Here is a 13,683-nt window from a genome sequence, read left to right as displayed (position 1 = left end):
TGGGATGCAATGAAACCATCCTTAGAGGAAAATTTATTGCACTGAGTTCCCACAACAGGAAAACAGAAAAAATACAAATAAATAACCTGATGCTACACCTCAAACAGCTAGAAAAAGAAGAGCAAGTCAAGCCCAAAGCCAAAAGCAGGAATAAATTATAAAAATGAAAGCAGAAATCAATGCAATAGAGATGAAGAAAACAATCCAGAGAATCAATGAATCAAAGAGTTGGTTCTTTGAAAGAATAAAATCAATAAGTTTCTAGCCAACATTATTAAAAAAGGAAGAAAAAGCTCAAATTCATACAATAAGAAATGAAAAAGGTGAAATCACTACAGACTCTACACAAATACAGAAGATCATCAACACCTATTTTGAAAACCTCTACTCTCAAAGGTTTTATAACACAGAAGAAATACAAAGATTCCTAAAAAATACGAAGTACCAAAGCCAGATCAAGAGGATTTAAAACTGCTGAATAACCCAATCTCTATTAATGAAATTGAAAATGTAAATAAGCCCTTATCTACAAAGAACACAGGCCCAGATGGATTCACTGCAGAATTCTACAAGAAATAGAAAGAAGACCTAATGCCGACACTCCTCAAACTATTCAATGAAATTGAAAGGGAAGCAATCCTTCCTAAGTCATTCCAGGAAGCAAATATTACTCTAGTACCAAAACCTGAGAAAGATCCAACTAAAACACAGAACTATAGACCAATGTCCCTAATGAACACAGATGCAAAAGTCCTCACTAAAATATTGAAAAATAGGATGCAACAAATCATCAAGAAGATTATAAACCATGACCAAGTGGGGTTCAACCAAGGAATGCAGGGATGGTTCATCATACATAAATCAATAAATGTAATCCACCATACCAATAAAGCCAAAAGTAAGAATCACATGATCATTTCTATTAATGCAGAAAAAGCCTTCGATAAGGTCCAACATTCATTCATGATAAGAACTTTACAGAAAATTGGAATAGATGGTCTTTACCTCAATATAATAAAGGCCATTTATGACAAATCAACAGCCAGCATCATACTAAATGGCCAAAAATTGAAAGCCTTTACTTTAAAATCAGGAAAAAGACAAGGATGTCCTTTATCACCACTGCTATCTAATACAGTACTGGAAGTACTAGCCAGAGCAATTATACAAGAGAGAGAAATAAAAGGGGTAAATACAGGAAAAGAAGAAGTTAAATTATCATTGTGTGCAGATGACATGATACTCTACATTGAAGATCCCCTAAACTCCATTGAAAGACTCTTACATATAATAAATAAATTCAGTAATGTGGCTGGATACAAAATCAATACTCAGAAATCAATAGCATTCCACTACACTAACAACAAAATCATTGTTTGCAGATGACATGATACTCTACATAGAAGACCCCCTAAACTCCATTGAAAGACTCTTAGATATAATAAATAAATTCAGTAATCTAGCTGGATACAAAATAAATACTCAGAAATCAATAGGATTCCTATACACAAACAACAAATTCACAGAGATGGAAATAAGTGAAACCACACTCTGAACATTAGCAAGCAAAAAAATGAAATATTTAGGAATTACTCTTACGAAAGAAGTGAAAGACCTATACAGGGAAAATTATAATACCCTGAAAAAAGAAATTGAAGATGATCTCAGAAAATGGAAAGACATCCCTTGCTCATGGATATGAAGAACCAACATTGTGAAAATGGCCATTCTCCCAAAATCGTTATACAGATTCCATGCAATCCCAATAAATATACCATCAACACACCTTATAAATCTAGAGAAATCACTCCTAAATTTCATCTGGAACCAGAAGAGACCTAGAATAGCAAAGGCAACTTTAAGGAGCAAAGGCAAGGCAGGAGACATCACAATCTCTGACTTTAAGTTATACTACAAAGCAACAGTAGTAAAAGCAACATGGTATTGGACTCAAAATAGAGCCGAAGATCAATGGAATAGATTAGAAGATACAACCACAACTACAAACACACTCAACCATCTTATCTTTGATAAAGGAGCCAAGCAGGTTCACTGGAAGAATGACAGTCTCTTTAATAAATGGTGCTGGAAAAACTGGCTCTCCATTTGCTGAAATCTAAAGCTAGACACATGCCTTATTTGTTGGTGAAGCACTAGGTTGCTGAAACTGTAATGCTTTGACCTGTATTGTTATGTTGTTATGTCCTCTTTTATCTCAATCTCTCCCTTATTCATTAAAAAATTTAGTTATTTTTAGTGATTTTTTAATTAAGGGGAAAATAAAAAAGCAGGATATATTATAGTAACTTTTTTGATTTCCTATTAACTTGATCTCAAGTCCTGTAATACTCCCACTATCTTGTTTTGACTGATTAGACTCTGTTCCGTTCTGTATGATAGTATGAAGTTTGAGGGTATATGCAACTACTTTCAAGGCAATAAGAGGCACTATGATGCCCATTCTGGTTTGACTATCATCTTCTTTGGAAGTCCTGTAAAGTTTACAGTGTTTAGGTTTTATTGGTCTTGTTCTCTACTGTTTTGTTCAACTTTATAATACCTAATGATATAGACAATTCTTTTTAAGGAAGCAAGAGGCATTATGGTAACTATTGAAGATAACGTTGTACTCTGTTTTTACATCATGTGCTATGTCTATCCTTGGTTTTGACTGACAGGTTTGTTTTGCCATATTTGACTTTATTCTCTTCCAAAAAAAATAATAAGAACTAAGGAGTAATAAAACCCAAAATGTGTAAGTTTTGTTGTAAAAAATAGAGGAAAAAAAGTGCTCTAAAGGATGCAACTGCACGTGTGTTTAAGGGTGTTAAATAGATGACAGTATTAATGTTTTTGGTTGGATCATTGAACACAACTGTTTGAGGTCTCACTATTTGAATGTTCACTCTGTATGCTTTGATACTGTGACTTGAGCAACTATCTCTAAGATGATAATGTGTAATCTATTTACTGATGATTTCTCACTTTTTTTGTAGTTCTGTATTACTTGTACCCTTAAAACTGCTTTGGGTTTTTTTTTTCTTTTTTCTTTTAAATAAAATTTTTTAAAAATTTATTTATTCTATCAAAAGACAACTCTTTGGTTTATTAATTCCTTGTAAGGTTTTATTTTGTCTCGGTTGCACTAATTTGTGCTCTGATCTTTATAATTTCCTGCTTCCTATGAGCTTTGGGTTTGACTTTCTCTTCTTTTTTTGAGTTGTAGCATTAGGTTTTTTATTTGTGCTCACTCTGCTTTCTTGATGTAACAGTGTATTGCTATATATTTCCTTCCTCGAATCACTTTGATTGCATCCCACAAGAGTCAATATGTTGTATCTGCATTTTCACTGAATTGTAGGCATTGCTTACCTACTTCTTTGATTTCACATGTAAGCTATTGATTGTTCAGGAGCTTTGTAATTAATTTTCATGTTTTTATGTAGGTTTTGCAATTTCTTTTGCCATTAATTTTCAATTTAATTGTACTATGTTCTGATAATATGCATGGAACAATTTCAATTCCTTTGATTTTACTTAAGAATGTTTAATGGGCTAATATATGGTTTATTTTGGAGAACATGTGATGCACAGCTGAGTAGAATGTGTATTCGGGTGTGATTGGGTGTAACACTCTGTAAACTTCTAGTAAGTACATTTTCTCACAAGTTTGATTTCATTCTGTTTTTTCTTTGTTGGCTTTTTGTCTAGTTGATCTATCTCTTTGTGACAATCGGTATTAAGGTTCACTATTATAACTGCGTTCTTGTGTATTTGGTTTCTCATATCCATTAGGCTTTTTCTTACGTAGTTGGGTGCTGCTGCATTTAGTGCATATATATATATATATATATATATATATATATATATATATATAATTGTTAGTTCTTCTTCTTGAATGCATCCACTAATAAATATGTAGTGACCTTCTTGATCTCTTTTGATCATTTCAGGTTTAAAGTTCAAAATTTCTTCAAAGACAATAGCTACTTGTGCTTTTTTTCTGGGTTCCTGTTGCATGAAATATTGTTTTCCATCCTTTAACTTTTAGTCTATGAGTTTCTTTTTGAGTCAGATGTATCTCTTGCATACAGCATATTATGAGATCCTGTTTCTCGATCCATTCTGTCAACCTATTTCTATTGATAGATGAATTCAGGCCATTTATATTGATGGCTATAACTGATAGGTACTGGCTCATCTTTGTCATGTTATTTTCATGCAGTTGCTCTTCTGGTATCCCCCTTATTTAATTGCATGCCCCATCTGGTGGTTTCTTTCTCTTGTTGTTCTGTAAATTGCAGTCATTTTTTTCCCTCTAGTATGTCTTTAAGTACTATTTCTAGGGCTGGTTGGGTGGACATGAATTTCTTCAGTTGCTCTTTGCCATGGAAGTATCTTATTTCACATTAAATTTCAAAGAATGATTTGCACAATAAATCAATCTGTGTTGAAATTTGTTTTTCTTCAGAGCTTGAAACACCTCATTCCAAGCTCATCTTAACTTCAGGTTTTGTCCTGAAAAGCCTGCTGTGATTCTAATGGACTTTCCTTGTTAGGTGACTTGTGTCTTTTCCCTAACAGATTTTAATATTCTGTTTTATGCTGTATGCCTGGGATCTTAATTATTATATGTCTGTATGTAGATTTATGTTGGTTGTGACTGCTTGGCATTCTATATGCCTCACTTACCTGTTTATCAGATTCCTTCCCCATGTTTGGGAAATTTTCTGCTTTTACTTCTGTAAATAGTTTACCAATATCATTCACGTTGACTCCCGCATCTTCATTGATGCTTATTAGAGTTATATTATTTCTTTTTTTTTCTTTAAAGAGAAAAACAAAACTAAATGAAGCAAGACAGTAAAAGGCTAGAAGTAATACAGAATTTCAAGAGAAAAAATATACAGTAAGAGTTCACCAGTTAATAGATCACACATTATCATCTTACAAATAGCTGTCCAGATTACAAAATTACAGCATACAAAGTGGAGATTAATACAGTGAGATTGCAGTCAGTTATGTTCAATGATCCAAGAAAAACTGAGCAATATGGTTCTCTATCCTACACATTTAAATGAACTTGCAGTTATATCCTTTAGATCACTTTCCTTCCTCTCTTTTTTACGCTAACAATCACACATTTTAGTTATCATTACTTCCACAGTTTTTTTAACTTTTTCTTTGAAGAGGGAAAAAAAAAGAAAAAAGATTTTAAAAAGGCCAAAAAACAAAACAAGATGGACCAAAGAAAAACCCAATGTGACAAAGCAAAACAGTGTTAGTTAGATAAGGAGGATGGACATAGCATAAAATGAAAAAAAAGGGATTACTAGGTGATCAACAATGGTTACCATTATGCCTCTTGTTATCCTAAAAAGAGTAGCCTATATCAGCTAGTATAAAAGAATTGAAAAAAAAACTGTACATAAGACCAATAAAACCACATTGGAGAGCTTATAGGATTCCAAAGAAGATAATAGTCAAATAATAATGGGCATCATAGAATATCTGGTTGCCTTCAAAATGGTTGCCTATACCTTCAAACTTGATACTATTAAGTGAAACAGAATATAATAAAATCAGTCAGAACAAGATGTGGAGACCACTACAGGGTTTCAAATCAGGTTAATAGGGAAACAAAAATATTACTATAATCTATCGCACTATTTTTAATTTAGTTTTCCCTTAGTTAAAAGATACTAAGAAATGAATTAATTTTTTAAAAAATGGAAAGAAAAAGGTGGGAGACTGAGATAAAAAAAAGAACATATCAATAGAACAACAACGGTCAGAACCAAAAAATTTAACCATCATTGTGTTTCATCCCCAGATATCTTGACATTAATAGTAGTTTCCATAGTGACTCTTTCCTTGAAATATTTGAATCTAACTTCATATACTATAGCATCAAATTTATCAAGACAGTGTGAGACCGTTCAAGAGAATGAAATTATTGCAGGGTATTGAGAACCATCTAGCAGAAACCAAACATCAATTTCTATATTATCTCTTTGTCTATAAAAAACTTGCTTATACTATCGGCTACATTAAGATATAATAAGGTACCACATGTTAGAACCAATGGAACCAAATGAACAATGACTTGATGGGGCTTCAAAACAGGATGGTATTAAATCAGCGCTAGCTATTATTCTCTTATTTTCTTCAAAATAGTTATTTGTAGTATCACAGACAATAAAATAAAACCACCCAAATTAAAACCATTCCAATTAATGAGTGAAAACATTCTATGGCTTCAAGCCAGTGTGACTGGGAATCACGATTACCATGTACTTTCGTGTATTCTTATTGTTTCTTACACTAGGGAAACTATTCGGTATTTATACAGGTGAGTTTGATTTATTTCACTTACGAGTATGGTCTTGAGCTGCGTCCATTTATTTATAAATGTCTCAATGTGATCATTCTTTATAGCTGAGTAGTACTCCATTTTATAAAAATACCACAACTTTTTAATCCATTCCTCAGTTGATGGACACTTAGGTTGTTTCCTAGATCTGGCTATTACAAATTGTGCTGCTATAAACATGGGTGCACATATATCACTGTGGTATGATGCTTTCAGTTCTTCTGGAAATATGCCTAGGAGTGGAATAGCTGGGTCAAATGGTGCTTCCAGTCCCAGCTTTCTGAGAAATCTCCAGACTGACCTCCACAATGCTTGCACCAGTCTACACTCCCACCAACAGTGCAGAAGAGTTCCTTTTTCCCCACAGCCTCTCCAGCATTTGTTGTTGGTTGTTTCTTGATCTTGGCCATTCTTTCAGGAGTGAGATGAAATCTCAGTGTGGTTTTAATTTGCATTTCTCTAATGACTAGTGATGCTGAACATTTTTTCATATATTTATTTGCTGTTTGTATTTCTTCATCTGAAAATTGTTTATTCATCTCCGATGCCCATTTTTGGATGGGGACTTTGAATTTTGGGGGTCTTATTTTTTTTAATTCTTTGTATGTTTTAGACAGAAGTCCTTTGTCTGAGGGACAGTTCACTAGGATTTTTTCCCAGTTTGTGGGCTTTCTTTTCGCTACGTTAGAGATTTCTTTCGATGTGCAGAAACATTTTAATAAGATGTGATCCCAGGTATTGACTGTGGGAAGTATTTCCCGTGCAGTTTGAGTCTTGTTGATGAATTTTCTATCCACCCCTATGTCCTCAAGGTTTTTACCCAATTTGTCTTTCAATAGATTTAGTGTTTCTGTTTTAATATTTAGATCTTTGATCCATTTAGATTTTATTTTATTTAGTATATTTACCTCTGTAAATAGTTTAACAATATCATTCACGTTGACTCCTGCATCTTCACTGATGCTTATTAGTTTTGTATTATTTCTCTGGTCATGATCTTTAAGCTGCTTAATTGTCTTTTCATGCTGCTTTGTCATTTTTAAAGTTATTCCTTTCATGATCACTAACTGCAATCCTGTCCTCAAAGTCCAAAATTTTCTCTTTGGTTTCACTTAAATCATTTTACCAGCTATTAAAAGAAATTTTTATTATTAAGATGATATCTCTGAATTCATTTCATGAATTCTTCTTGTTTTCTAGATTGGTAATTCAAAGTTTCAATCTGCTTCCCATTGTTCTATACTTTTTTTATCTATTTCTTCTTTAGCTATCCTGAGCAACGCCTTTACTTAGGTTGTAATTTCTGTCTTTATGTGAGAAACTATTCCTAATTTGATTTCCTTTGTAGTCTTGTGGATTTATTTCTTTATCTTACTTGCTATTTTTTCAGAGATTTCAGGTGTCTGACTTTTAAAGTCCTCTATTTCAGTGTTTCCTGTACATGCTCCTGATAGACTACATGTTTCAGATTGCATTTTGCTTTATTGTTTTGTCCTTTTCAAATTTCAGAGTATTATTTGGTCTTTCAATCACACTAGTCTCAACTGTTGGTAGTGTGTGTCTTAGGGTCCCACAGTGTAGTTGATGTTTGTCTGATTGCTGGGTACCACTGTGATGAGAGGGCCAGTCACCTTGATTCCTCCTTCAGGGCACATTGGGTGAGTCTTATATTGTCCTTGGGCTGACTAGTCTAGGAGTATTGATGCAAGTCAACTCTTAGTTCCCACTGTTCTTATGTCTTCAGATTATTCCAGGACACCAGATCTCCTTGTCTATAGTGTTTGTTTCATCTGGGACCCTACTGTGTCACTGGGTGACTCATAAGCAGTTTTAATTTTCTTCAGGTTGGGGGGGGTCTTATCAGTACACTTCTAAATGCACCTAATGTTCTTCATATGGAGGACAGATGCACTCACACTATTGCCATGTTTGCTGACGTTCTAAAACTAGAAGAACGTTCACTAATGCTCTTGTTTACTCACTGAAGATCTCAATTGTAGGGGCAAACTAACCACACTGACAGAAGATGGCTGAAGTCCTTTGTTTTGGTTAGGCACTACTGAGTCTCCTACCAACCCAGAAAGATTAATCCACTGCTGTGCAATGTTCTGGGAGGAAAAGGCACAGCTGAATATCAATAGAATTATTAACTCCAGCAGTTTTAGGGGTCCCCGAAGCCTAGGTCAGACTGCAGGCACAGAAATGGTCTGCCTGCAGGCTGGAGATCTGGGGTCCAAAGGCAGAGTGGGAGCCATACCATGTGATTTTTAAGGTTGAAGAAGACATTCAGTCATTGATATGTGTTTTTCTAGAATTGCAAAATGAAAACACCCCAAGAGGTGAATAAGATTGGACTCCATGCACTGAATGCACCTGGCACTAGCAAAGCTAAACATAATGCAGAGGCTGAATGTAGGGAAGCAAACAGAAAGATCTTGTCCCCAGATCACTACAGAATAGAGTAGAGCCATTAGCACATGTAGTACAGACTGACATCTCTGCATGACACCAACAGTGACAGACACCTTGACAAAGGAATCAGCAAGGCAAGAAGGTAAAAGCAGCTTTGCCAAAAATGTTATCACATGAAGATGATTGTACACATGAGTCTAGATTCCAGAAGCATTGTGATGTGATGGAAATAGGCTACTGAAATATGATACTCAAATATCAAATAAATAAACAGCAAGCAATACTCACCAAGAAGAATGAGTGAGAAATTAGTATCCAGAGTAATTGCAAAGATGTATTGTAGTGCACACCTGTACTTCCTCCACCCAGGAGACTGGGTCAGGGGAATATTCAAATCCAGGCTCCACTGGACTGCAAGAAGACAACTTGAGTCAAACACAAACAAGCAAAACATCCCTAAGAATTGCAATACTAATTTAAATTTTCCCTTTTAAAACCAAAAATGATGACACATGCAAAGGAATAAGAATGTATGAATCAGATAAAGAAAACATAATTAAAAATTGCCATAATGAAGTCCAAGACTTTGAACACTTCAAACTTGCTGTTACAGAGATAATTTTTAAAGAAAGAAAATAGTGCTTAAAAATTACGATAGTATACCCCATTTCATCTAAAAAGATAAGCTAATAATTAGAAAGTATTTTTAAAATGAAGTCATAAATTTAAACACACAATAACAGAAGTGAATTTAATACAAGGATTCAAAAGCATGTTTCCACTTGAAAGAACCCTTGATCTACCCATAATGACACATATCTGTAATCCTAGCTTCTCAGGAAACTGAGGCAAGAGGATCATGACTTTCAGGCAGGCCTCTGAAATCTAGCAATTTTTTTCTCACAATAGAATTAGCAGGATCTGGGAATGTTTCTCAGTTTCACCGTACTTGAATAATGTTTTCAAAGCTCAGGGTTTGATCCTTAGGAGCACCAAAAATACATAAATATGATAGCAATGTATAGAAAATATGAATTCAAAAGAGCAATAGAGAAAATAATTCTAATAAGTGAGCGTATTCTCAAAGAAACACGTGGTACTACTTGAAGTATCCAATCCATTGTCTTCTATCACACTTTGAATTTACATTCAAAACTATTCCACACTCTGATTTTTAAAGATAGGGTTTCATTGTGTAGCATAACCTTGTGCCACCTTCTTGGCAAACAATGTGTTCAAAGTAAGCAAATATGAACATCACCAGTTGCCACTTGAACTCAAGCATACACCTGCTAACTAAAAAGTGTTTGCAGTGAAATAACTGCAGTATTTGAAAGCAACAAGCACAGCTTCATTTCCATTTCTAAAAGGCAACACTCTGCATTACATGTTGAATATACAAATCCAGCATTATGAAAGAAATAATGAAGAGTATGCTCTTCCTATTGGGGAAATCCCCAACTTCCTGGAAAGAGGCAGAAATGTTCCTAGGCTCCCTGTCTTCCTCTCTTGGATACTGTTATACACCAAATGTTTCTTCTTACTTCATGAGATGTTGAAATCCCATTAGCAGGTGGGGCCTAGGAGCTGTGATTAAATCAGGAGGCTGCAGCTTTTATGTTTGGAATCAGTGCTCTGATGAAAGGAAATATATAGAGTTCTCAGTATGCTGCCTGGTTCACAATCAGCAACCCAGAAGAGAATTCTCACTGCCACACAAGCACACTGGATCCCTGAGCTGGAATTTCCTGCCTCCACAACTATGAGAAATTTAAATCTGTTGAATAAGACCTTTAGTTCAATTTTATGACTCACACAAATGCCTGTGTGTTCAAGGCTTGTTATTCGTCCTGACACTACTTGAAGAGATGAGATCTATGTAACTGTCATGTATTTGGGTCACTGGAAGTTTACCCTTAAAGAGAATTTTATCACTTTCTCTGTCTTGCTTTTTGTTCCCCAGCCCTGAAGTGAAGTTTATCCTGGTGCATTTTACTGCCATGAGGAGCTGCCTCAGGCGCAAAGCAGTGTGGCCAACTGGCTATAAATCTCTAAAGTAGTAAACCAAAACAAATGTCATTATAATATGATTATCTCAAATAATTTTTATGGTCAGCCACAAATTACAGGCCCGATAATTGGAAGCAGAACTGGGATACTTGAAGCTATTTCAAATGGTGCCAAAGGGCTTTTGGTGGAAGTTTACAGAAGTTTCAGAAAATTTGGTGGAACAAGGTAGAGAAAGTCTCGAATTCTCTGATCAGATATTCGGAGGCAAATCATATGTGGGCTCAGCAGACCAGAAACCTGATAAGACTGTGGATGGTAAAGGCTATGCTGATTTGTTTTCAAATGGAAATTTATGATTGTATTGGAAAGTGGCCACCATACTACACGTTGGAAAGAAGGATAAAGCATTTTGTCCCTACCATGACATTTTGTGTAAAGCCAGTTCTAAAGATGACAAACTAACTTATCTTCAGAAAGAAAATTTCAAGACTTCACAGCTTTGAGATGATAGCATAACCATTACAGGAGACATTTAGCCATATTTGTATAACAAGCAGTCACAAATATGCAGTTTGTACAGGAATGGAGAATTTGTAAAGGTGCAACCAAACAGAACACAGTTATAAAATGATTGTCATTTTTAAAAAGAAGCTGAAAGTTTGCTGTGGTGGCACAAACATGTAATCCCAGCCCTATGGGTGGCTGATTCCAGAGGTTAGAAAATAGAAAATGGAATGGGAATGTAACTCAAAGGACAAATATTCCGTTGTTTAAGGGATGAAGAGGTGGAAGAAGCCAGAACAGGGAAAATAGAGGAAATGCCTAGAGAAAATTGCAGAAATCTCCAAGATATTGCCACCTCAGGCATAGTGACATAATCATAAAAAGTGTTTTAAGAAGGGAATTCCAATGTTCTTTGCTTGCCCAACTGTTCCTGCCCTAGCCAGGTACTGAAAGGGTACTACAATTATACTTGATATGAGCAAATAGCAGACCTTGGCTGATGTCTAGCACATGTGATACTGCTTTTATGAATCAACGCAGTGGAATCGTGAAGCTTTCCATCAAGATTTCAAAGCAACGTCTATGATGCTATAAAGTGTGCTGCAAGATCATAATCCCTGAGATCCTCCTGATAGGGAAACTGTTAGCTGTGAGGTGAATCCACTTGGGCAGTGCAGTGCAATGCAGTGCAGTGTGGCAGTGCATAGAAGATAGAGAAGCATACAGTGAGAAGCACCTGTCAGAGTAATTTGGGAACTGTGAACAGGGCTGACCCAACAGAGTGGCTCCTTGGGATACACACAATGGGTAGAGCAATACAAGCCATTGAGAATCCACATGTCCCTGTGGAATGCCCTAAATGCCAGAAATGGAGTGGTGGAATTTCATTTTTTCCCTACTGAGGTTTCCTCTCTTTTTAAATTCTGATCCATCCTTGCTATTTTTTCCTTCTTTAAGTCATATGAATGTTTATCTTCCGTTTGTGTCACCATAGTATCTACAAAGATATCAACTTCCTTTTGACTCATAGATGATTTCAGAATTTAGTTTACCTTGAGTCTCACAGAAACTTTGTTCTTGGAGAGATGAACATTGCTAGATCAGTTTAGAATATTAGAACTCTCAGAGATGGATGTAACATACCTTCCATTGTGAGAAAAATATGAACCATTGGGGGTAAGAATGACATAGTTTGGGTCTTAACTGTTCCCTGAATGTCTATGTGGTAGAGGTTTGGTTTTTGCAAGGAAGTGGAAATTTTAGGAGGTGCACTTCAATAAGAAATATCTAGGTCACTGAGGCATGTCTTTGAAATGCACTATCCTTTCCTCCCCCCTCATTTTCACTCCTTTGCCATGATATGGGTGGTTCTGCTCTGTCATCTTCTCCCACAATAACATGCTACCATCGATCCAAACAACTGAGGCCAAAGCATTATTCTTCATACCATGATTACCTTACGCCTTTACTATGGTGATTCAAGCCTGTTTAATGAAATAAGTTGCACTGCCAATGGGAATTTCTTTGAGCAGCCCATGTGGACTAAGAAATCTATGGAGAGGTAAAGGATCTGAACTGAAATTCTTCCTCTGGTTTTTAATAGATTTTTCAATTCATATCTTGTATATAAACCAGGGAACATGGACACTCTGGCTGGCAACATTTCTTAGCCTTTCCTCCTAAGCTCTATGCACTGAAGTCCTGTTATTGACTCACTCTACCAGCTGATCCGTTGGAACTGCTCTGTCCCATAGGCCACCTCAATGCAAGTATCTGGCAGAAGAAGGAACCTAGCCCTTTCCCAAAAGGTACAGGTGTACACGGACACTCGCATGTTTCCATCCAGTGGATCCTCATTATGCTCAAGGCCTTTCAGCTGGGCTTCAGAGATGGACTTTCAGGCTAAACAGTATGAATTGGAATTAAAACACTGAGTATTGGAACCATGCTTCTTTGGTCAATCGCATATGAAAAGATCAGAAGCTCTATGTTCCATATTCAAGTCGTACAGCCATGCCATCTCCAAAGCCTTGGAGCAGTCAAGGTTAGAGGAGGTTCTTTACATAGATAAACACCTACAGGGCAGTTAAAAATTTCTCTCACCAAAATAAAAGGAATAATGTTAGGAAAGGAAGAAGTTAAATTCTCATTATTGACAGATGATATGGTGTAATATTCTGCATAGAAGACCCTCAAAACTCCATTGGAAGATTCTACACATGATAACCAAATTCATTAATGTAGTAGGATACAAGGTCAATGCTCAAAAATCAATTGCATTCCTGTACAAAAACAATGAATGGACTGTGATAGAAATAATGGAAACTACACTTCACCATAGCATGCCAAAGAATGAAATACTTCAGGATCAACCCAAAAAAGAA

Source organism: Cavia porcellus, unplaced genomic scaffold, assembly GCF_034190915.1.
Source record: "Cavia porcellus strain 051 isolate PalLab524CR breed Dunkin Hartley unplaced genomic scaffold, mCavPor4.1 scaffold_25, whole genome shotgun sequence".
Taxonomy (NCBI): domain Eukaryota; kingdom Metazoa; phylum Chordata; class Mammalia; order Rodentia; family Caviidae; genus Cavia; species Cavia porcellus.
This window is presented reverse-complemented; position numbering follows the sequence as displayed.